Source organism: Heliangelus exortis, chromosome 1 (assembly GCF_036169615.1).
Source record: "Heliangelus exortis chromosome 1, bHelExo1.hap1, whole genome shotgun sequence".
In the NCBI taxonomy this organism is placed as follows: domain Eukaryota; kingdom Metazoa; phylum Chordata; class Aves; order Apodiformes; family Trochilidae; genus Heliangelus; species Heliangelus exortis.
In genome coordinates this window covers 177,365,091-177,388,823 of record NC_092422.1, presented here as the reverse complement: position 1 = coordinate 177,388,823, position 23,733 = coordinate 177,365,091, and the positions used below count along the sequence as shown (strand labels likewise).

General features: G+C 39.4%; 1 protein-coding gene across 6 annotated transcripts in view; it reads right to left on the bottom strand.

Annotated features, from left to right (window-relative positions):
* Positions 1-23,733, bottom strand: part of PLXNB2 (plexin B2) — a 245,303-nt gene that overhangs the window by 159,361 nt on the left and 62,209 nt on the right. For 3 of the 6 annotated variants that reach the window (XM_071733787.1, XM_071733789.1, XM_071733788.1), the window contains exon 3: positions 6,980-7,167. The exons of the other annotated variants lie outside the window; for them this stretch is intronic. The gene's annotated coding sequence lies outside the window, so the exon portion shown is untranslated. The remainder of the gene's footprint in view (positions 1-6,979; positions 7,168-23,733) is intronic. 6 annotated transcript variants of the gene reach the window in all.

Sequence of the window (23,733 nt, the reverse complement as noted above, 5' to 3'; positions counted from 1 at the left end):
TGCAATATTTTGCCTTTCAGCTCCCCTCCCCCAAACAGCAACCAGCACCACCACTGATTTCTTTTATTTTTGAAAATGTTTTATGTCATCTAAACAAACACTGAAATCAGTTTTCATTCATATATGCAATGAACCCAAGAATTAAGACTCAAGAACCAAGACTTAAAGGGGCTTCTTTATAGGATTTTTGCTAAGTGTGAGCACACATAAAAGAGAACTGAGACTATAATGCTGCTCTTGGAACTTAGAAGGAAATTTAGTAGAAGTTCAATGATCTTCAGAGGTGACTCCACCAACCTCATGGTTTTTTTATGTTATCTCCAGACACCCTACCTACACTAAAATGAAAACAAGAAACTGAAAATAAGAACCAAGAAGCTAAGTCTCAAGTCAAGTTCTGCAATACATCCCTGGTAAGTGTTCCTATTTCTTCTTTTAAACTGACAAAACCTAGTAAATTTGGGAAGTGAGAGAGAGTGCAGGGAAGGAATAGCTTCCCTCAGAAAAGAACTTCAAGCTCATATACACTTTACTGTGGTGCTTTTTTGGGACAGAAAATTCACCACATTCACCACATGAATCTATCAAATATGGGAGCTAAAGAAAGACAATGAAGGCACTCGAAAAAAAATTAAAACCATCTGTGAATGCTGCCATCAATCCCTTATTTGTGCTTCTGAAGTGATCCACTGAAGAGTAGTCAAACACTGTGGGCTGCCCATCAGGAATACACATGAATACCTGTGTTGCATCTAGCTGGGGCCAAAAGCAAACCTGTGACTGGTGGAGGAAGGCTCTTAGCAGCATTCCCCAAAGCCCTTCCTCTTCATGTATCATCATAGAATGGTTTATGTTGGAAGGGACCTTAAAGATCATCTAGATCCAAACCCCCTGCCTAGGGAAGGACACCTACCACCAGGATCAGGTTCCTCAAAGCCCCATCCAACTTGGCCTTGAACACTTCTGGGGCAAGAGAGGAAATAAACCCTATTAAGAAATATTTAATCAGCATGAATGTAGGTACTGCCAGTCCGCAAGACACAGTGTTAACAACCTGTATGGTAATCTCCTACATATAAAGGAGAAAGTTGAAGCCAAGATTTTACAGTATGATTAATGATTACTGGGTATACAGTTGAATTTACTCTGAAGAAATGCTGAGTTCAGCTTCTGGAAGAAAAAACAAACAAACAAACAAAAAAAACACCCCTAGCCCCCAGTCAGATTCTTTTTAACAACTCTAAAGCTAAACCAGCTTTAGGCTGAGATACTTAAAACTGGTTGTTTTGGGATGGTTGCCACAAGGCTCTTGGGAGAACTATGTTGGCAAATTAATTTAGCCACAATACATTCTACTTAAAACCTGGCAGCCTTGCTCCAGGTTGCTTTTTGGTCTTTGCTCAGCTGGTCTCTGTGGGTGGAGTAAACATGCATTTAGAGAAAAAAAAATAAAAAAAAGAAAGAAAAAAACAGTCTTTCCTGAGGGCCTGGGCAGGAGAACAAGTTTCCTTTAGGTAAGCAAGGGTGTGAGCCCTTTGGCATGCTGCAGTGGACCCAGTCCATGCCCTTCCTTTCTGGTACATTCATGAGGAATCCCCACTGCAAGCACACACATGGTGGTACCATCACTGTACCTGCCACAGCTTACCCCACAGCTTGCAGCTTTCTGGAACTCCCAGAAAGCTGTAGAACAAGCTACTTCTGTTGTCACAGAACCATAGAATCATCCTGGTTGGAAAGGATGAGCCTCTGAGCCACTTTTAAAAATGTGATGTATTTATGGTTTAGCGTAAAGCACCTGAAAGGCACACTGGACCCATTCAGCAAAACCTAAATTTACAAGCCAGATAAAGCTCAGACTTCTTTTCACACTCACACAAGATACACATCCAGAATATATATAAAAAAGCAATCCTTCACATCCTTATGCTAGCCAAAGATGCAAATCAAATGGCACTGGTGATCAATTCTTCTTGCTCAGTTCTATGAAGAGTTTCCATGCAGAAAATGTCTTATGTGCTCACTGCATCCTTTCTTCCACAATATTCTGTTAAACTCTCAATTAGAGAACAATAAAAAAATTTAGTACTTTTGCACTAGCTGTTTCCATAATCAAGTACCTTCATCATAGCCACAATACCTATAGTGCAACTATTCACCAAAGAGAAACCTAAATCCCAAGGAATTACTGCTGTGGCATTGAAGCACATAAACTGCCAAAGCATTCACATAGTTAATAGACTTGTTTATGGACTAGACAAGGCTTAATTAAACCAGGCAGCTCTAAAGAACAGCAAATCCTCTCTCCTCCTTTCTTCCCCTCCCCCTCCTTTTTTCATAGAGTATCTTTCTCCTAGTGACTTTTCTTTTCCTAATAATCTCATCACAAATGACAGATATGTTATCAGTCATCACTGGGATTTGACACGTTCTTAATACCTGTCATGACAGCTCTGAAGTCTGCATGCTACCCCATTGTATTCCAAGGCATTTGCAGGAAGTAATGGACACATCAAATAGCAGTCAATGGCTTTGCCTTATTGGACTGCTAAAGTAGATGCTTGAAAAAATTAATCCACGATCATTGAAAATTACACACAGAATAATTACATATAAAACAGTAGAGATACCTTTTGCATTCTCTATGCTTATGATCATCTGGGCTGCACTGTAGAATTTAATATTATATATTTATTATCACAGAAACACAGAATACTCTGAGTTAAAAAGGAATGCCTCAATATTTAAGAGAAGGTATCAGTATTGGTATTAGTGAAGATCACGTCAGTAATTCAAGGTCTTCCTTAAAGGGTTCAAAGCATTATACTCATGCTAGTAACATGGCAGTGTATTGTACTCATACGAAATCTCTTCTGGTTCCTTAGGTCTCTATTTTAATAGAAAACCTGATTTAGAAGTCAGGTGTAAGTCAAGACTATAACAAGAGTTAATGTCAGCAGTGAACACCTAAACTGAAATGAAGACAAAAGGATTGTGAACAGTGCCATTCACAGTAATGGTCAAAACTATAAAACTGAAGACTAAACATGAGTGCAGTAGAACATGAGTTTGAAAAGAGAATGTCCTCTTGATGAGTACGCAAGGACAAGACAGAGTGTCTTATCACAGAGTGTTAAAGACAAGGAACACCAACTAGCAGGTTTTGTATGAGTCCACTCCTAATGCCTTATGATTTCTCTGGACCTCTTAATACACAAGGTTCAAGCCCTCAAAAGAGGTGTGACAGGATACACAGAATAAATTCAATGCAGAGCCCTTGCAATAGATGTATTATCTTTTAGTCAAATGCATAGTATTACTAACTCGTCATCTGTGTGCAATACTTTTCCGGCACAAAAATAAAATAATTTCTTACTTTAACATTATTTTTGGAGCCTTACACTTGCAGAAGACTATCTCTCCATTTAGCTGAGCTGCAAACATCATATAGCCACAGCCTCTGCCAGCAGCATATGAGCTGCATGACAGCAGTGTGCCTTGTCATTACTAAATCCAATAGCTTGCTATTCTCAATGCATTTACAGTTTTGCACAAAAGCAGAAAAAAAAACCATCCTAACAAAAACAAAAAACCCACAGAGATTAGAGACAATGGAGCCCTGTGCACTCCAGTGACTTAGGGCCCTTTCAGCAAGACCGAGCTGGAGTCAAAAGGAAGTGTCCCATTGACATAATGAACTTGGGAGAAGGTCTGGAAAGAAGAGAGGGAAAACACATTCACCACCTAACTAACTGCATGGTCCTTTGGACAAAAATATTAACCAGTACAGAAGGTCTCAAGCGATTGTTTTCATCTACAAAAAAATAGATGAGCAAACTAGGTTTTTTTTACAGTGAAGTTTTGTTTAGGGGAGATATTAGAGTAAGCCTTGCACCTATAAGCACTCTGTAACAAAGTGGTGGGACTTAGGGGTGGGAGGGTGTATGGAAGATCTCAGGATGTGGCTTGACAATGCAGCAAATCCTGTTCCAGAGATCTAAACTAAACCACTGCAATACTGATTGAGTATAAACTCACCCTTGCCAGCTGAACCACTTTCAGAAAAGCTGAAAGGCAAAGTTTGTATCAGTAGGCTTCATACCAGATCAGATACCGTCTGTTCTCCAGAGCCAATGTAAAAACATACCAGAAACAAAATTAATATAATATTTTCTGATCGTGATCTTATGTCAGGGCCTGTTCCGGATCACATCTATACCACTTGCTGATCCTGAACGGCATAGAGGCAAGATCATGGCAGCAAGACCCCACTGAGAAGTCTTCACAGCAAATATTCCCTTTTTGGCTTTGCTCCAAGGAGCATTACTGCTGCCCCTGCTGTCTACACTCCCAGTTATTCCTTTCATATACCCTCTCAGCTGTAAGCAAATCAACATGCCAATCCCTTGGGACACATGGCTTAGCTTATACTTAAGACTTGCCATTCTGGTTTGTGCTTTGGACATTGATTTCCATTGTCTCAGCTATCACTCAACAAAAGGGTATTTAATTGCTGTCTCATTTAGTCAGGAGGAGAGGGGGAGAACAACTTTTACCAGCCCCCTGATTGATGGCAGCCATTAGCACCTTCTAGCACAATGAGGACTTTACTAGAAACTCGATTTACATGTGAAGTTCATTGCCATCCAACTGAATCAGATTTGCAGCTACGCTGACTTGAACAACTTTAGCGGCAAAATCTTCACATGAAGTGAATTTGCAGAAATGCTTATGCTGGCCACCCAAATAAAGGGAAAACTTTGAAGACTACTGAAGTTTGAGAAAAGCTTCTGTGAAGAAAGGAAGTTTAGCAGAGATCTCATAGTTTGTGTGTCTCTTTTTATGCACTACCGTGTAGGTAGGTACTTCAACAGTTTTTTTAAAAAGCACAAAATAAAAAAAACAGCATGATTTATACTTAAACACAGCTAACACCAAGAAACACTTCATGCCTCTAAGTTCAGAATTACATAATATAAAAGGCAATGCTGAAGAATCCCATAAACTATATCCCCCTTTGTATGAGCATTTATTATTTTCTTTATGAAGAAGGAACACAGAAAATTAATATCTAGGTTTAATATCCTCCCTGTTCTGTAGAGCAACAAGCCACATGCTCTGGTGTTCAAGCCAAACTGCTGACAGTGGATTTTTAGTCCTCAGCTCATTTTATTGAAAAGCACAAGGATGCTAACTTCCTTTCAAAGGAACAGAGCTCAAGAAACAATTAGACCAGTGAAGGCTTCTTGAAATACTACCTTTAATCAGTCCAGCTATGTGAAACCTGCCACACCTTCAGTAAAAGTTTGATGTAGTTTAATGAAACTTATCAAAATGTTTCAAAACCTAAGACCAAGCACCTTTTGAACATCAGACTTTCCAATCAGACACAGAAACAAGCACTGGGTATTATCAGACTCACATTTGTACATTTTGTTTTTTAAATTTACAATGGGAGAGGGAGATGGCAAAAGGCTGACTTGCAGCAAGGCGGTGATGCCCTGTCAAACATGAGAGTGCCAGCACCATCTCAGCTCTAGGAGCACTAACCCTGGCCAGGCAGAGACTTTCTGAAACCATGTTAGCTATTCCCACAAAAAAGCACTTCTGGCTACTTTCAGGACATATTCTCTGTTATTCACATAATTGCTTTAAAATTCCATAGCAAAATTACTCTGCTATTACTTGCTTTCAGTGAGTCCACCCTTCTGTTCCCCATCCCCTACAGGACCCACCTTTGTTCCTTAGTGATATTCATCTTCCCTGATGTGTATTTCTAAATAAGCTTAAATAATGGCTATTTTCATGCTTTTTCCTACATTTTGAAAAATAATTACTTTAGGTACATAAGTGAATGTGCAAAGGCAGAATGTGCTCTTTTGCTTTAGAACTGCTGTCTTCACTTTTTCTCACTCTGCTGCTCACATGTACCTAAAACTTTATTTTCATTCCTCCCTTTCCCTTTAATTTTAAGGGCGAGTAAAACTTCATCCATAAAAGCATACAGAAAAAAAGAAATCTAAGCAAACCCCATCCCAAATGCTCTTGTTTTCTGAACTTGGCTGTTTGTAAATTTTATTTTCCTCTCCCACTGTTTCTCTCTGATGTGGGACAGGAGACATGTGTTTCTCTCACTGGAAGAGCTAAGAGATATCTTCCAAAAAGTACAGTCTATGGACAACTATTAATGATAGCTGAGGTGGAGGTGGCACAGGAGATCCCAGCAGAATGCTTCAGCTTTCCTGTCACACTCACACCAGGCTGGAACCAACATTCCTGACAGCAGCACTTCCAGGAGCATCTCCAGCACCAGCTGACTGCCAAATCAGTTTTAAACCACACTGAGGCTTCAGAACAGACCAAGAGCCATGTTCATGCAACCTCTCTGTCAATCTTTGCTTCAGGTTTCTTTGGCCACTTGAGGATAAAAAAACTCTTAGTTGGAAGAAGGTTTTACACGCAGGTTTCTTAGAAACCTGTCAAGTCAACACATGCATAATCAACATGAACAGGTCCTGGAAAAGAAGTTGATCGAATCTCTCCGATCGTCCTCAGAGACACAGTCAAACCTGCACACCTCTGAGATTCAGGTCAATCACACATCTGCTCAGCATCCCCCTGGGAGACTCAGAATGTAAGTACAAAATTAGGGCAAGCACTAGCACAGCAGTAGGTTGGACCATCTTGCTGGCAGAGACACAGACCTGCTCTCCTACCCAGCATACCATCTATAAATAGGTTTATGAATACAGAACTCTGCCAAGCTGTTCTCTTTTTTTCTTCTTTGCTAATTTTTAATGCCTTCTGCAAGACAGGCTCATAGAAGCTTTATCACCATTATTAGTAATAAACATTTATTATGTGCTCAAGCAGTACCTGAAAGTCTTGATAAAAAGCAACAAATCTGTCCAGAAAATAGAATATGATTTCCCATATGGAAAACTCCAGTGTATTGAAAAAAAGGAAAAAATTAGCTTACCAGAAAACAAAAAATTTGCATGAGAAGTCTGTGTGCACACCACGGCTTTAGAGAGAGGAACCTACTTCTGCTGGGGGGTCAGGAGGAGATGAGGCAGTGTCAGTGTTTACTCCTGTTCAGCTGTGCTCCAGTGGGTACCAGGTGAGCCCCAGAACTGAGCCCTGGGCTGTGCCCCTCACTCTTCTCACCTGGAACAACAGAAGAAGCTCTCAAATCCCTCAGCACAGGAATGATGCAACATTTCACATTTAAAACCCAGTGATGGATGTTTACACTGTGACTACGGGAGATTCAACACAGCCTTATAGGAGGGGAAACTCATTACAGCTGCCATTATCGGTAAGTGTGGTTCTCTGCTTCTCTCTACTGCGGGAGTTCTCTCAACTTAGGAAGCTCTGGAGACACAAAAAAGCACTCGAAAGGTATTTACAAAGCATCCTAACTCTGCCATGGAGGAGAATATAAGGATAGTCCCATAACAAATATACTGTGACAAAACTTTATGGTAAGAGTTAGACTTCGAGCTAACAGTGGTTTTGTGACCAAACAAACCAGTGCTAATTTCAAGTAGGAGCATTAATCATGGACTGAAATTACTATGTACATTCATCAACTATCATTCTCTAGCATCTCCTTTTTTCCTCTTTCCCTCCAAACCCTTACATAGTTCACTATCCATTTTCAAGGACAGATGCCTTTTATTAAGGCTCAATTTTCAAAAGCAATGTAATCTTGCAGTTTCCCTTTGCTTCGGAAATTAACTTCTAGGGGCATATTCTTGAAAAGCCTACATCTATGATTACTACAACTTTCTGGGGAATAATTGCATATGGAAAATAAGCTTTAGCCTGGTGAAATTTTTAGTTCCATTAAAAAAAAAAAAAAAAAGGAAATGCACAGTAAAAAAGTTCTTTCCTGAGCCTCCATAATTTTTTATCCTGAAAGCTGAAGACAAAGGAAACATTTCAATACAATTTTTTTCCTTTAAGAAATCCCAGGAAAAATCACTACCACATACTTTTGAGTAATGTAGAGAAGACTGCTACATATTTTAAGTGTTTTGAGCAACCTGATCTCACTGGCCCTGAAATGTGAAGGGTGTTGGACTACATGACCTTCGGTTATCCCTTCCAACCCAAGTTATCGTATGATTTTTTCCAAAGGAAACAAAGACTGGCTTGTACCTCTCAGAAACACAAGCCAACCTTTTTTTTCATGATCACTACCCTTTTTACTGTATGCATCTTCTTAAAGACAGAGTCTTTAAATAGTCCAAATCTATCAGCATTTTTACACATTAAAACTGTTTAAAAAGTATTTTTAATCTTAAATTAGCAGTGGTATCTTTTCACATATCACAAACTGACAGGATTTAACACATTTAGGTAAAAATAGGCTGGTAAGAAAACTAAGAGAATGTATCCTGTTTTCCATTGGGTAGTACTAAGGAGGGGTTGGGGGGGGAAAAAAGTGGTGGCGTTTACAGTAGAACTCCCAACATTACAGTAATACATTTTCTATCTGTGATTCTGAAGGCAGGATTCTCTTTGCAAAATCAGCCTCTGTTCCTGTTTCTCATGCAGCTGTCAGACCCATTTGCAGCAACAGCAGTGGGATCCCCCTCCAATTCCACACCTTTCCCTGCCAGCACAGTCCTCCCAGTAACACCTCCCCTTCTACCAAGGCACAAGGTCACACACCAGCCCACTTCTCCTGCAGAGCATCACACAGCCAGCTCCCAGCCCTGAGTTCTGGATGCCTCCATCACAGGCAAAAACTTTTAGCTGGCTGGCAGGTTTGCTGAGCAGTAAAAAGCTGACTTTTCCAAGAGCCTCCCAGAAGACACTTTCTTGTTATTTCTCCCGATCAAAATCCTTAAGCATACTCATGTATCTTGATGAAATACCAAACCCAAGAAAAACTTGAACAGTGCTGAAAGTTCTTTTTCTGTTTCACATTGTACTTGTTCTCATTAGAGAGAAATAGAGACATTATTTAATCGATGAGATATCCGGGGAATGAAGTGCAAGAATTCCATGCCTAAGCTTTCAGAAAGACAAGATATTAAAATAAAAAATAAACAGAAACTTTCCATTGCTAAGCTGAAGAAAAGTTATATGGGATTCTAAAGTTCCCAAGTTCAATAGAGCCATACTTCTCTTGCTCTGCAAAATCTAATGCTCCTGTCACCTCTGCCTTCCTCTCCTTTCCTTTCCCCTCCTCTCCAAGGACTCCAGATAACTTCTAAACACAACAGGCATGTTGGCCATCAAACTTTATCAGTGCTACTGCTGCAGGGGTATGCAATGGTCTACGAAGCAAGGGGATACACAGTCTTTCTTCCTTCATTTTTCAAGAGTCACAGATACAATACAGAGCATTTACACCTTTCTTTTAGTAAAGCTCTCTCAAAGAAATAAATCACATCACTAGTTTCAAAGCTGAGCCTTAACCTCCAACAGAGTTTAAGAGACTGTTGTGAGCTGTGGAGGGTTTTTCTTCAACACCCTCATAGTTTGATTCAAAGCTCAAAATATTACGTGGGAGTAGTTGAGATGCAAAGACAAATTTTAAGCATGTTGGGAATAGGTGTATGTGATGCACAGCTGTCAGGCAGGTCTGCTGCAGGGATGCAGTTCTGCACATCAAGTCATGAGAGTGGGATTCCTGATGTATAGCAAGTATGGCATGGTAGAAATCAGTTCATGAGTTAGGCCCCCAGCAGCACGGAGAAGTCTTGTTTGCTTCTCTAGAAGGAGGACAGTCGATACTGCTCAAATCAAACCCTGGAACCACAATCCTTATTTAGAAGATCACAAAGAGTGTAAAATAGCAAGGATACAAAAAATGACCAATTTCCAAATAAATTCAGTGGAATGAGCACTGTTATAGTTACAATCCAGTCTTTTCCATCCACCATTTTTCACTTGTTATTGATACAGAGTTGGCTGCAGATGCAGCAAAACCTGTCAATGACTGCAGCATGTCCTAAAGCAAGCCTTATCTACTATTTCAGCTGGCCAAATGAGGGTCACTTACTCTGCTGACCCCTCTGACATTTTATAATCAATTGCCAGCATTTGCAGAGAAGAAAAATAGCACTAGCTCTGAGCACACTTGGAAAGAAAGAATAAAATTTAAGCTTGCTCTCTCCCATAGCCGAAACGTGAAGCAAGGAGACACCCTAGCAAGACAACTATTAGCAAGATTGGTTTCTGGCAGCCAATGCCATAATCTGTTTGTATATAAACAATTATAGTTTATCCTCCTCTTTAAAATAACAGCAGTATGAATCATCATAAGGACAGCAGCAGAAAAAACAGCCAAATAAATACTTGTAGCTGAAGAAAAACATCATTAAATTCTGAAAGCAACTATGAATATCAGACTAACAACATGTTGCTAACACCAAGTACCTATTTAAGAAATCTAGTATTTCATGGAAGAGCCTCTTGGAAGAGACACTGACCTTCACCTGTCCCTTTCCTGCAGGTAAAGGATGACAAAGTGCTTCCCATATGCAGCACATCCATCCTGTGCCTGCTTTCATCCTTAGGACAGGAACAGACCTTGCTGCCTTTCAAACGACTCCTGTGTGGATTTTTAGCCAGCTGTTATATTCCACTGCTATAAATGAGGATGGAGGGTTAAGAGAGATTTTCAACAATACTCTGTAAACAGTCCACAGGTCCCGACTGATTTATAAACTGCCAATGCACTGGGTGAGTTCAGCCCTGGATTTGGCAGCACTGCCCTTACCCAATGATTTGAAGCAATCATTTTGAATTAATACAGGGCCTCAGAGAACGTGGGGATCTCTAACTTAAGACCTCCTAAAGACCTGTATTTCAGTACAAGTTCTTGCTCCTGACTGTCCTTCTCATCCCCCAGCTCCTAATTGAATCCATCAGTCAGGTCTTGTCACGGGAGCTGGCTGCAGTACAGTATAATGTTTCTGTCACATACAATTGCCAAAGATGCTCCAATTTCCACTAATAATTGTCATTAGTGGAAGAAAAAAAAAAAGAAAAAGGTTGCATTTTTGTCAGAAAAGGAACCATTTCCTGATGTTTAGCATAGAAAGGATAATGGTCATAGGCAGCATCTTGGCTCAGCGGGCAAAGTTGGTAGGGGGTAAATGAGAGTGCTGTGGAGGGGACAGATATTTTTCCAAGGGAGAGAAGAGGCAGAGTCTGCTAAAGGAAGCACCCTGACAGAGGAGATTTATACATCCCCTCTTGGGGCAGTCTAGGAGGAGGGAATCATTATGCAGGGCCAGCTGCAAGGGTGTGCATTGCTGTCGGGAGAAATTTGAAGTCTGGCAATGAACTATAAAGAAGGCAGAAATGACAGAGTGAATGAAAACCCCATGATAAACCCATTTAGGCTCTCTTCTCCCTGGGATGAAAGATGAAGTCTAATCTCTTTGGCATATATCCTGGCCACAACTCTAACAAATCCTCCTATATACGCACGCCCCTAGAATGTGCAATGACAACGTCTACCAAAAGGACCTGTAACTGCGAAGGGTGCTGAGTGAAAGTCCTTTTCCTGCACATTTAGCTAAGTTTGGGGAAAGATCAGAGCACACCAAGATGCTTTTGATCAGAAAAAAATCTTTTCTGCTTCGGAAGGCTTTTTTTGTGTAAGTAGCTTTGAAAGAAACCTTTTCCATTTGAATACCTCAAGGGAGTGGTGCAGGAAAGAGAGTAAAGAAGAGATGACAGGAGTGTAAGACAGTGAAAAGCAACTGAACTAAGGCTCTGGTATTTCAGTGTTATTTGACCAAAGGAGAACTTCGCAATTTCATGTGGTATTTCTTCCCTAAAAGAATTTCTGTCTGAGTTGGTCTTGTCTTGTTTAAGGTAGAGTTAGGTATTTTCACAAATGAAATATTCCAAGTATTTCTTCATCGTGCTTGGTAATAAACCAGAGTCAGGCTTTCAGGTGATACTGCTATGGGGCAAGTGAGGGAATAGGGAAAGAGTGGGCAAGGAAAGCAGTGATCTTTAATATGCTCCTAGAAGCCCCTGATTTACAATTCCAGCCCTAAGCCTATGAGAGAAAGTGTTTGGTAATTTTTCCTTCTGACTATCCTGACCACTATTAAAGCCTTGGGCTGATGAAACTCTTTCTGGAATGCTACTGCCCTGCAGGAAGCCACAGAGTACAAAATGGGAGCTGCTTGGAGAACATCTTCCTGGGGGAGAAGGGAGGGAGGGATACTTTACTTCAAGTTACACTTATGGACCCATGGTGTCAGCCACATGTTTTACCAGGAACAGAAGAAATACATTTTGCCCAGCTTGCCAACATTTTAAATTATGCCATTGTATGTCCTTCAGTATAAGCTCTTCCAGATACAGCTTTATGAGAAAGCTTTGTTTAATAATGTGGGAGAATTAGGGAAAAAAAAAATTCACAAATTTTGCTGTAGAAGTCTTCTTTTCTACTCTACCTGTACATTCAGAAACAAAGGTATTTATTTACTTTTCTTTAGAAATATATAGATTAAAATATTTTCTTAAAAGGCAGCTCTTTCATAGTATACATACTAATGGACTCATCTATTAAGTGTAAAAAAGATTTTACTATCAGGTTTCAGATTAAGACACCACTGACCATGTTCATAAGTACCTGGTGTGTTACACAGGCACTTACATATCTACAGTGTTGGTCTAACAGCTTAAAAGCAAGCAAACACCCAAAAATTAAAAAGCACTCCAAAACTCCAAACCTTGATAGTCTGGGAACTTAAGACATTGATTCATTAACACTGTAAAGGTGTAAATGGGATACTGAAGTAAAGAATGTAGCCCTCCAATGCATTAAAGCACATGGACATCACCTACATTCATGGTAGCTCAAAGAACATAACTCTGAAGGCCAGTGTTTGATCAAAGTTATCTGAAAAACCATAGCTATAAACCACAACTTTTTACAGTGAGCAACAGCAATAAACCCATAAAATTCCTAAATGACAAAACCAAATCATTGCCAAAGTACAAACAATACTTCTTACAGCTGTGGAGTTGTTTCACTTTTTTGCTATGGAAAGTGAGGACAGGCAAATGTATAATATTAATACCAATTCAGAAAATGCTTTCATAGTAAGATATCAAATATATTATGAGCGGAGGGAAAAGGAACACGGTTATTTATCTGACTTGAAAACAGCACGGTGTCAAGTTAATTTAAAATTCAATTTCAGTTTAAAGCATTACAAGGAAGAAAGAACCCTATGTATCACAGGTTGTAAATTGAAATGCTAGGAAGGTTTTTGTATGCCAGCTAGTTGTGTATCAGCTATAAAGCCAGATTGCGGGTGCTTCTTTTAGAAGATTGGGCTGCAAGGCTCTCATAAATCACGTTCAGAGAAGTTTGTCATTTACTGTTCCCAAAGGTATTTTATTTAAACCTTTTTTCATAGCCAGTTATTTAATGGAGAACTGGTGTTATGATAACCCAGAGGCAACTTCTGCAAAGTAAAGCATGTGACACCTTGGTCAAGTCACCAAGAAGCAATATGCAGCACTCACACAAACACACCTCTTACAAAACAAATAAGCAAAAGCTGTTTGTCTGCTTTTAGGATGACACTATTTTTATTTTTTTTTAAAGGAAACCTAAGGTTTTTCCCCTTTCTAGAAAACACAGCTATACAAAAACATGTCATCAAAACTGCACCTGAAGCCTTGAAAAATGATTGTTTGAGGGAAGAGGCAGGATATTCTTCCCAATTTTCTGGCCTGAGGGGTAAATTAATATGATAGACACAGCATTTACTGCAGCCCAGAACTAAAAATCAAGTGAGACTCTACTCAGATTTGGTACGTATTATAAAAATGGACAAGGACAAAAGCTGGGCTTCCAGCTGCCCCTTTTCAGCTCCATGAGGTTCCTGCAGGTCTGAGCTGAAAGCCAATTCTGCTCCCAGAGCATCAGCCACTAATGACCCATCTGGCCAGTGGACAGAGACAGGACTGGAAGAGCACTGAAAACCTGCACCAACCATGAAAATCAATGTGCATCCCTGATCTGACCTCTGCTTCTCCAGAAAGAAGACAAAGAAATGTTGCCATTTACAACAGCTGAGGCTATTTTATTTATTCACGTGGGCCTTGAACCTCCTTGGACAAACACTTTGTGGAACTTCAAAACCTTGCTGAGGGAGCAGATGAACACCTTGGAAAGCTTCGGTTTTGGCAAAGTGGAATTGAGGGGTGTGTAGATTGGTGCTTGGGAAAGGGTAATATTCTAGGACATGAGATTTATCTCCTCTGACATGTGCACAGCTGGGAACCAATATGAACAGCTTCCTCGTGCTGATCCAATTCACTTCTATTTTGGAATGGAAGGATGTGGAAAACATTATTAGAGGTGACAGAAAATTGTTTTCTTATTTCAGTAATGGCTTTTATTCTATCTTTGAAAACTACATAATTACATGTAAGTTTATCATAAATACGCATTATGTATAATTACATTTATAATTTTCATAAAAGAGTAATTTTTAAAAATGCTGGAGGATTAAAAAAAAACTAAGGAGGCACAAATTTGATAAAGTATGAGAGAGAAAAGAGCCTTTTGCCCCTCACTTATCTTTTCTTTAAAATAAATCTGGAATTGCTCCTGTTTCCACAGCAGAGCATGAGACTGTAGTTAGGCCTCTCCTCCACTTCCCACTTAAACACTCATCATTTGAATGTATTATTCACCTTTTTGTCTTACCATGCATTTTTGAACCTACAGCTCTGAGGTGTATCTTCAAAAAAAAAAAAAAAAACAACAAAAAACACTGTTACTGGCACTTATTATGGAAACTATCAGCACTGCACCAATATTTGTACATGTGCTGCTAAAAAAAAGATACCATTTGCTTTGATGTATTGCTCTTTTCTTACTTCCCAGTCCAGCAGAAAACACAAAGGATGTTGAGCAGCGATAAGAAATCCTACTGACATCATCAGTATGCAGTGGCATGGTCAAAAGGTTTAAATCTGAATTACTCATTCAGTGTCCCTTGCAGAACATCCAAAACAAGCCTCAGTGTTGCTTAAATTTCTGTGGAAACCAGGAAACATTGTTAAAAAAAAAAAAAAAAAAATTCCACAAAAAAAACCAAATTTAAAAACAGGCTGTATCTGTTACTAGGAAAAACAGGCCACAGAATGGGGATTTGCACAAAAGAGGATACAATACTTGTTTTCTTTCCAAACTATCCCTTGTGCAGCATGTGACTCTCTATTCTAATACTATTTTTTACTAAAACTTTTTGGTTGCCAGATGTTGTGCAATACAAATATGGACTTAAAGGTGGCAACGCCATCTGCCCCTAGGTATAACCTGCCATGGGATTAAAGCAGCTCAAGGCTGGGATGCTTCTCATGTGAGAGAGCCTCCTATGAAAGGCTTGAGACTTCAGTTCTGTGCCAGGTCAACAGAGGTTGAAAATTCAAGTGTTACTGGATCCTGTGGTGCTGTTTGATACCATCTGATCACAAGACAGGCCTAAACATCTTGCATAGGTGAGCAGAGATGATCAGATACAGACATAAAACATGATGCTTTCATAGCAAGGCTTGCCATACCACAAGATTTGGGGAACACGATTAAATGCTGCATCAAACATGGGCCCACAGTGCACATAAAAGAAAAGAGTGATGCAGCAGAAGAGCAAAAGTAGACAAAGACTTTGCGTTTCTTTTTCAGTCCTTTAAATCTCTAAAAACTACACAGACTGCTTTAAAATATTTTCCAATGGGGCCCTTACATTTGGTTGCACACAAATGGTAAAAGGGCTTCAAAAGTTCCAATATTATCACAAAAAGGTGTTTAAAGTTGTCTCCAAATTGGGTGTATTTCAGAAAAAAAATATCAAAACCACCAAATATATAATCAAGTTCTTTGAAGTCTCTTCACTACTAATACATTTATACTAATTGGCGAGTTTCTCATTTCATCTTTCTCATTTCAGGCACAGATAATTTCTAAATGACTGAGATTTAGGATACACTATTTTAATACTGCTGGTGTACTTGATGAGATCAGATTTTTCAAAGGCTCCAGGCATTTCTGCTAGAGAACGACTTTGACTTAAGGGCATATTTTTTTCAAAAAAAAGGAAAGTAGGTATGTTGCTGTATATCAGGAATTGAGCCTGTTCAGATCATTATAAACACTATTTGTGATCCTACTTTATATATCACTACAAGGTGTAAACAAAAACCTCAAAAATATATCAGTAGTCTCTGATACCAAAACAAAATACCTCCAGCTCTTATTTCCCTCTGCTGTTCTCAGCATATACACAAAAATCTCAGTAAACAGATGTGCTATGGAGGATAGGCAGAAGTAACTTGTGATTAACTTAACCAGAGCTAATTTGGCCAGCAAAAAGCTAAGCTACTTCCTAATTTGTTTATTTACCACTAATAGAAACAACGATTCAGCACCTGCATCAGGACTCATATTAGGCTTAATATTAGGACTCATTTTAGGCTTAACACTTTTTTAAATCCAGATCTTGCCTGTGAAATATATCACGATGGAAAATAACCTGCAATTGCATGTGTATAGGTGCCAAGAACTGCACAAAGCAGTAGAACTTTTATAGTAAAGACATACATACACTGTAGGCTGCAAATAAGATTGCAATGTGTCCAGATGTTAGACTACCCACAGCTAAGCAAAGGCCAAGGCACACCATCTTTTAGGTGCAATTGCAGCCTTGTGCTGATTTTACTCCAGAAATACAATCACTTAGTATGCAATTTTGAGCCGTAACAGAAATGTTCCTTCAGTAGTTGCAAGTGCCTTGATCTTTTGCAGCAGTTCTTTTTAAGCAGTTAGCAATGAAAAAATTAAACAGCTGAGAATGCCTTATTCTTGCATCATTCCTGAGTTTATTGCACCTCCTGTTTTGTGCAGTTCCCTCCTTCACTTGGGCTCCATCCAGGCCACTCCCTTTGGGAGGAATCCTTGACCCACACTGGGAGGATGATTTTGTGCTGGGCTTCTGGGGTTCAGTGCAGCAAGCCCAGGATCACCTGCACTGCTGCTCCCCCCAGGCTAACAACATGGAGGTCTCTGCATAAAGTACCATTTGTTCAGAAGCACAACATCGTGAGGAGAAGTATGGCTGTAACAAGGAGTTAATACATCTCCATGGCTCTCAGGGAGTCATGTGCCTCCTGCATGAAAACCCTGGGAGGGTTTCGCTGCCTGCTCAGCTGTGAATTGAGACTATGTCTGGGAGAGGTCATTTGCTAGAGTTTGAAGTCCTCTTTCCACATCTTAAATGTGGGTAGAAAGTATCTGTGGTTCCTCCCTGGGAATAATCTTCTTCAGGACCTACAAAAGGTGTTTTATCACTTCACCTACTCATCTGGAGCACAAAAGTCAAGAAAACTCAGAGAAAGTTGCACTGCAGTCTGCTAACACCACAGTCTAGTAGATGACTAGTGCTAACCAGAGCTGATTAGTTAAGTCACTGCCTCCATCTTAACTTTTAAATAAATAAGATGCCATAGATAAATGGAGATTTTGCTTCCACTAGGAAACCTTGTGTATGTCCAGAGCTTGACTCAGTGCCAGGTGCTATTGAAGTCTCACAACTACACTGTAAGTCTGAAGAGAAGGTGTCCTCTTGCCAGGTATTAATCTGTTCACAAATATTGTGTGTCCAGGAAAAAGAAAAAAGCTACTAAGGTACAGGATTAGTGCCAGCACAAAATTGTATTATGCCTGCATAGTATTACTCCAGTTCAAATATACCCTCATCTAATCTAGTTCTGAAATGCATTAGATTCTGTTAGAGAGTAAATACTATTGTAATGAATATTAATAAATATCCTCCAAATAAATAAGAATGAGATGCTTTTGTCTTTGCCAGGGAACTATTGCAGGCTGTTTAAGTGCTGAGTGACCATTCCGTGATACAGAATCCATCAATGTCACTTAACATATGACTCTCTTGTAATGCTGTGTTAGGAGACAGAAAGTCAAATAATCTCTTTTGCCTTGATGAAAGCATGAGGAAGTTGACTTGGATAAAAGCAGGGAGTCATCTGTTTAAACAGCTTGGGTCCAAAGTTGAAAATTAAACAAAATCAATAACAAATACAAGCTCGCTGCTGGAGAACCTGCCTTTAGCATGATGTAAGAGGATTAAATGCTTTCTCATTCCAGAATACCCTATATGTGAGGTTCATGTAAACCTTCAGTTGTTTTTATTTACATGTGTTTATTAATTTCTAAATCTATACAGTGCCCACAGTTTCCTAGTAATTATGTAGTTTAAGGTTCTGGTTAACTTAAAGGCAATGCCCAACATCAGAGCAAATTGATGTTTATTAGAAAAACATTGAAAGAAAACAGATAGCGAAAGCCCTCAATTTGTTCCCACTATTTAGTCTCCAACCTTTGGCAACACAGTTCTTGCACATGCCTATTCAAGCCATGTTTTTATCTGAGCTAGTGATGTGTGCAGAGAGAGCAGAGAAATGCCTGCATCTTGCTGTTAAAGTGTTTTTTACAGAACTAGCCATTCATACATCTGGGAAGACATATTCAACAAGTCCTCTCAGCCTTTTTAAGGAAAAAATCAAAAATATGAAACTTATAGTATAAGGATATTATCTTCCCACTCCACACTTGGAAAATTCACCATAAATACCTATACAGAGGAAAAGAAATGGTGACAAAAGATGTTAATCTGGATTTGGATAGCTAAAACCCATATTTTCGATGCCACAATAGTTAAAGGGGTGAAATGAGTGGCAAAGAGAGTAAACATATGGTCTTCAGTGGATAAATGTATTCAGGAAAGAAAGCAAAATCAAAATAATCACTGACAGCTTCTGAGAAAAAATATTAAATGTGCATGGACATTTTCTACACTGACAGCCTTCAAAAACCTCCCTATTAAGCTGTCTTAGCTCTTAAGTAAAAACAAACTAAAAAAACCCTAAGTGCCTTTCAATTTCCAAAAATATTTTTCCAAAACAGTCAGAGAAAGATCAGCAACAGCTCATGCGACCTTCATGAGGACTGGCAAATGTTTAGAAACATAACATTCACATTTAAAGGGTGTCTCTGAAGACAGAGTTCATTAAATTATTTCAAAATGCAAAAATTGTCATCTTAACAAGGAATATGTTGTACAAGTCAGCACCTTTATAACAGAATCCTTTCTAAAATGTAAGGAAAGACAGTTTTGCAGATTTTTACTGCTCTTCTCAGCAGTCAGAACTTCTGCTCCTCATGGAATTGAGCTCATGGAAAGGCCAAAACTTTCCAGAAGGAAGAGGAAAGATGAGAGAATATATTAGGCTGGCCAAAATAAATAATTTCAGATTCTGATTCACAAAGTAGAAGACAGTAAATGACATTTATATATTTCCATAGCAAAAAAGAACAACCCCTGCCCCCCAAAAAATAACATTCTGGAACAGCATTTGATCTTCCTAAAAAACAAAAAAGAAACATGTTGAGCTGCAGTCCTATGAGCAGAGTGACTTGGGATCTTGTGACTCCAATTGTCACAAAGATTTTGGAAAAAAACCCAAAGATGTGACACCCACCTGGCCAAGGGTTAAGGCAACATTTAAGAAGCAATGAGCCTTTGTGGTTCTTGGGATGGCTTCAGGACAGTAAAGAAACAATTGCATCACACCCTAATTACACCAGCTGACTCCATGCAAAACTGGGATACTTCTGCAAGCACTTCAGAACATTTTGTAATATGGAAAATTAAGGTGTTGCATTATCATTCCCAGACCTGACAGCAAATTCTTCTGCAGAGCTCATTTAAAGCAGAACCAATATACAAAACACATGCCAAAATTATACAGAGGGCAGGGCATATGGAGAACAACTTTTAGATATAATGTTGGACTGTCATATATGGCACTCAAAAATGGTAGCACTAAATTCCTGCTGCACTACTTCCCCCTGAAAATTCATCTAAGGGAATTTAAGTGGAGAAGAAAACCCAACACAATTTGTCATTTTTCTTGAGTAAGTATCACCACAATTCTGCTCAACTCCTTGTAAAAATGAGCAATATCTGCAGCAGATGATCTATAAAGTTTCCCAGCTTTCCTGGGAGGAATAGTATTTTATTGTTTGGTTTGGTTTCTCCATAATACAAATCTCAATCTTCAGTAGTGATGTGTAAGGAGTACTGATCAATTTAATACTGGGGAAAAGCAAACTTGTATTTTACAGGGAAAACATAAGGACACAAACATACACTATAAGCTTATAAGAAAGAGTCATGGCTTCCTAAATTTAGATATATTTCCTTATGATATAGGTATTTTTCCTGTCTGTATGTGCATATGCATTATAGATATGCTAATTCTACAGGGTTGTACCTTTCTCACTGTATTCATATTCCTGTAATTCAATTAGTTATGAGGACAGGAAAACATCTAAGACAAGCAGGTTCATCTTTCAGGCCAGGCATATATTGCTGCCTAATTTCACACCAAAACAAAATCATAAGGTCTATATATTAATTCAATATAAACTGAGGCTGGCAAGCCTGTATGATGAAGTGCCACACTCTAATATAAACTGCAATAGGTGGCTGCTTACATTTCCACATCGGGCTGTAAACCAGAGATATCCTCTCAGGAGCCCTGGTTTCTGGGCTGCCAATTCCAACACAGAGGAAAAAAGCCACTGCTGGGAGGGGTAAATGCTCCAGCTTGCCAAGTTTTATCTGCTTGAGTTTGAGGGTCTGAACATTACGTAGGTGGCTGGAATCAAAAAGTCAGCAAAAAGTACATTTGTACTGCTAGCCCTGCATCTCTGCAACAGCATGCTATGTTCTCCCTGTTCCCAGACAACTATCAGGAGGACTTTTCTGTTCTCTGGCATTCACTGCAAGGTTTTCATTCCACTTCTGTACAAAAAGATCTTCCCAGGACAAATTTGCGCTTTTAACTCTCTAAAAAGATATTGGGTGTCTACTCTGCACTTTTCAGACCACCTTCCATCAGTTACAGCCCAATTCCACAGCAAGTTCTGGGTAAGTGCAATGTGCTTGTGCCTTAGAAATGCCCCACCTGGGGCATTATTTTTGGATTGCAATGCAATCCTGTAGCATTGAGGTAAACAGATGAGGAACACTCTCCCCTCTCACAAAGACACTTGAAGAGCTAAGTTCAGCTCCTTGTCATGACAGACTGAAAGTTAAACTATGGATCTTAGGATATGAGGAAGAATACCTGCTCAATATTTATTTATTTAGCTGCTAGGAAGGAATTCTTTACTGTGGGAGTGGTGAGACACTGGAACTGGTTGCCAAGAAAAGATGTGGCTGCCCCCTCCCTGGAAGTGTCCAGGGCCAGGTTGGATGGGGCTTTGAAAAACCTGGTCTAGTGGGAGGTTTCCCTGCCCATGGCAGAGGGATTGGAACCAGGTGATCTATAAGGTCCCTTCCAACCCAAACCATTCTGTGATTCTATGATATTCATGACTGTAAGTCAACAGCATGCTTCTTACACAACAGGAAAAATATTTGTGGGGTACTGAATATAGGAACTGGCAGATAGGTTGAACAAATAGGCCTGAATTCAGTATTCCTGTGGTAAGAAGCATTTGGACTCATCTCAACCTTTGTCTTGGTTAAATTTCTCTTCTGGTTTCCCTGTCATGACTGGGGAAGGCAGCAAATGCATTTGTTTCCCCAGGGAGGGTACAGAGCACAGCTGCTCTTTGGTGGCATGCAAGAGGAAACATGGGCCTTTTTCTTTCCTTTCAATCTCAGGTCAGACCCATAGGTCACCCTATGTACACAGGACTTTAAGTGGAGGTCAGCAGCTTGTCTGTTTCACATAATTAAATTTGTTTTACAAGCTTGTCTAGGCAGTAAGTAATTAAATATCACTTCTCAGGCTGAGCTTTTCATTGTCCTTACTTGCCTGACAATAAGATTTTTCTCCTTTTGGTTTGTTCCCAAGAAAATGTGAAATTTCTAAAGAGTGACCACTGATAATTCTACAAGATTTACAAAGCAACAAGAAGTGTTCAACTATTGATAATACTACAATAATAATTAAATATTCCTTACACAAGTTCCAAAAGCAGATCGAGATTTTCATCAGCTTGCTGGCAATGGCAGTGTTAAAACATAGAGAGCACTCTGGTTTTGGTTTTATGATAGCCAAGATAAAACCAGAGGCAGATCTGAACTACAGTTTTAAATTCAAACTCACGTTTTTCAAGTCAGAAATACATCAAAATTACCATAAGAATATCTGTAGATACTTCCCTAATTTGGAAAACTCATTAGCTAATTAAAAAGCCTATGCAGACTTGTAAGTATTATTTTAAATTACTCCTCCTGTTTCACAATACACTAAGGAGCGTCTTGAATTCACAAAATGCTTCAAATCCCAGGATGAACCAATGCCACACAAGCTTTTCAGACATGGGACAAAGCTATTTCCAGGATCTGAACTGCAGCATACAAACTAGCAGAATATCTGCCTGCCTCCACTTTAACAGAAATTAAACAGCCCTTGCAATGGCCACTTAAATGGCATAACCATGTTTTGAAAACTTTAAAATGCAGTCTGCTATGCTTTGTGGTATACTACATTTTTCCATAAATAGCAGACATCCCACATTGGGTTTTGAAGAGAAGAGCACAGATACCTGAGACCTTGCTTTTAATAAGATGCAGGACAGAGGTACGGACAGGGCTCCCCACTGGTAAACATGATCTTAAACCACTCTTAACCATGTGGTTTCTCTTACTCATACAACAGCCCCAGACCTCTTAAACCATGGCAAATGTTCCCAAGCGCTTAAGGCAAAGGGAGAGGAGAAAGGGAAAAATCCATCTCTCTTGTGCAGTTTGGTCCTGTTACCTGGGTGGGGATATCAAGAGGTCTCAGTCTTGATATCTCATCACCTCAGTCTTCCCCCTGGGAATAGCATTTTTTGCCCTCTGGCTTGGAAATCGGACAGAAACAGGATTGGGATACAATGTTTCCTCACATGGATTTGCACCAGTGCAAATTCGCAGAAGACAAAGGCAGAGTTTGAGCAGCACCTCAGGATCTAAAGGGAAGGAAACTAATTACTATGCAATTATCTTGATCCTTCTCAAAATATTAAGCTAGTTTTGACTATCCAAAATATGCTCAATGTCCTGAAAAAGGCCACAGAACTTAGAAAAAGTACATGCGCAACCAAGGCAGTGAGATTTTTATTAACAAACCTTTGCATACAAGACTAAATAAACACACACTTGAACCTGCAAAAAAGATGCTGAAGGATATGATCAAGGCCAAACAAGCAAAGTAGTTGAGAGAAAGTGAATAGAAAAGATTTTCATCATATCTCACAATATTAAAAATTACAAGGAACTCAGTGGCCTATGAGAAGTCAGATGTGCAGAAGGTGGCTGTCCATGCAGCTGTGCTCTGTGTCACCAGTCAAAAGTGGAAAGGGGTAGAAAGGAGAACATAAAACTAGGTCCATCAAGAGCTAATAAACAAAACAGTCCCAATGCAAGCTCTAATCCACTAAATTCCTAAATCTTCATTTGTTAGAAGCTGGGGCTGTGTGGCAGGTGCGTGGCACACAGCAAGATCCCTCATACAATTCCTGGTTCCTATGCTTGCCCTTTTCTTTAGCTGACTCTGTAGATACTTACTGTGTAGATCTTTGATACAATTGCTCTCATCTTTGTCTCACATTTGATTGATTTTAATCCCTCAATTTCTATAAACAAT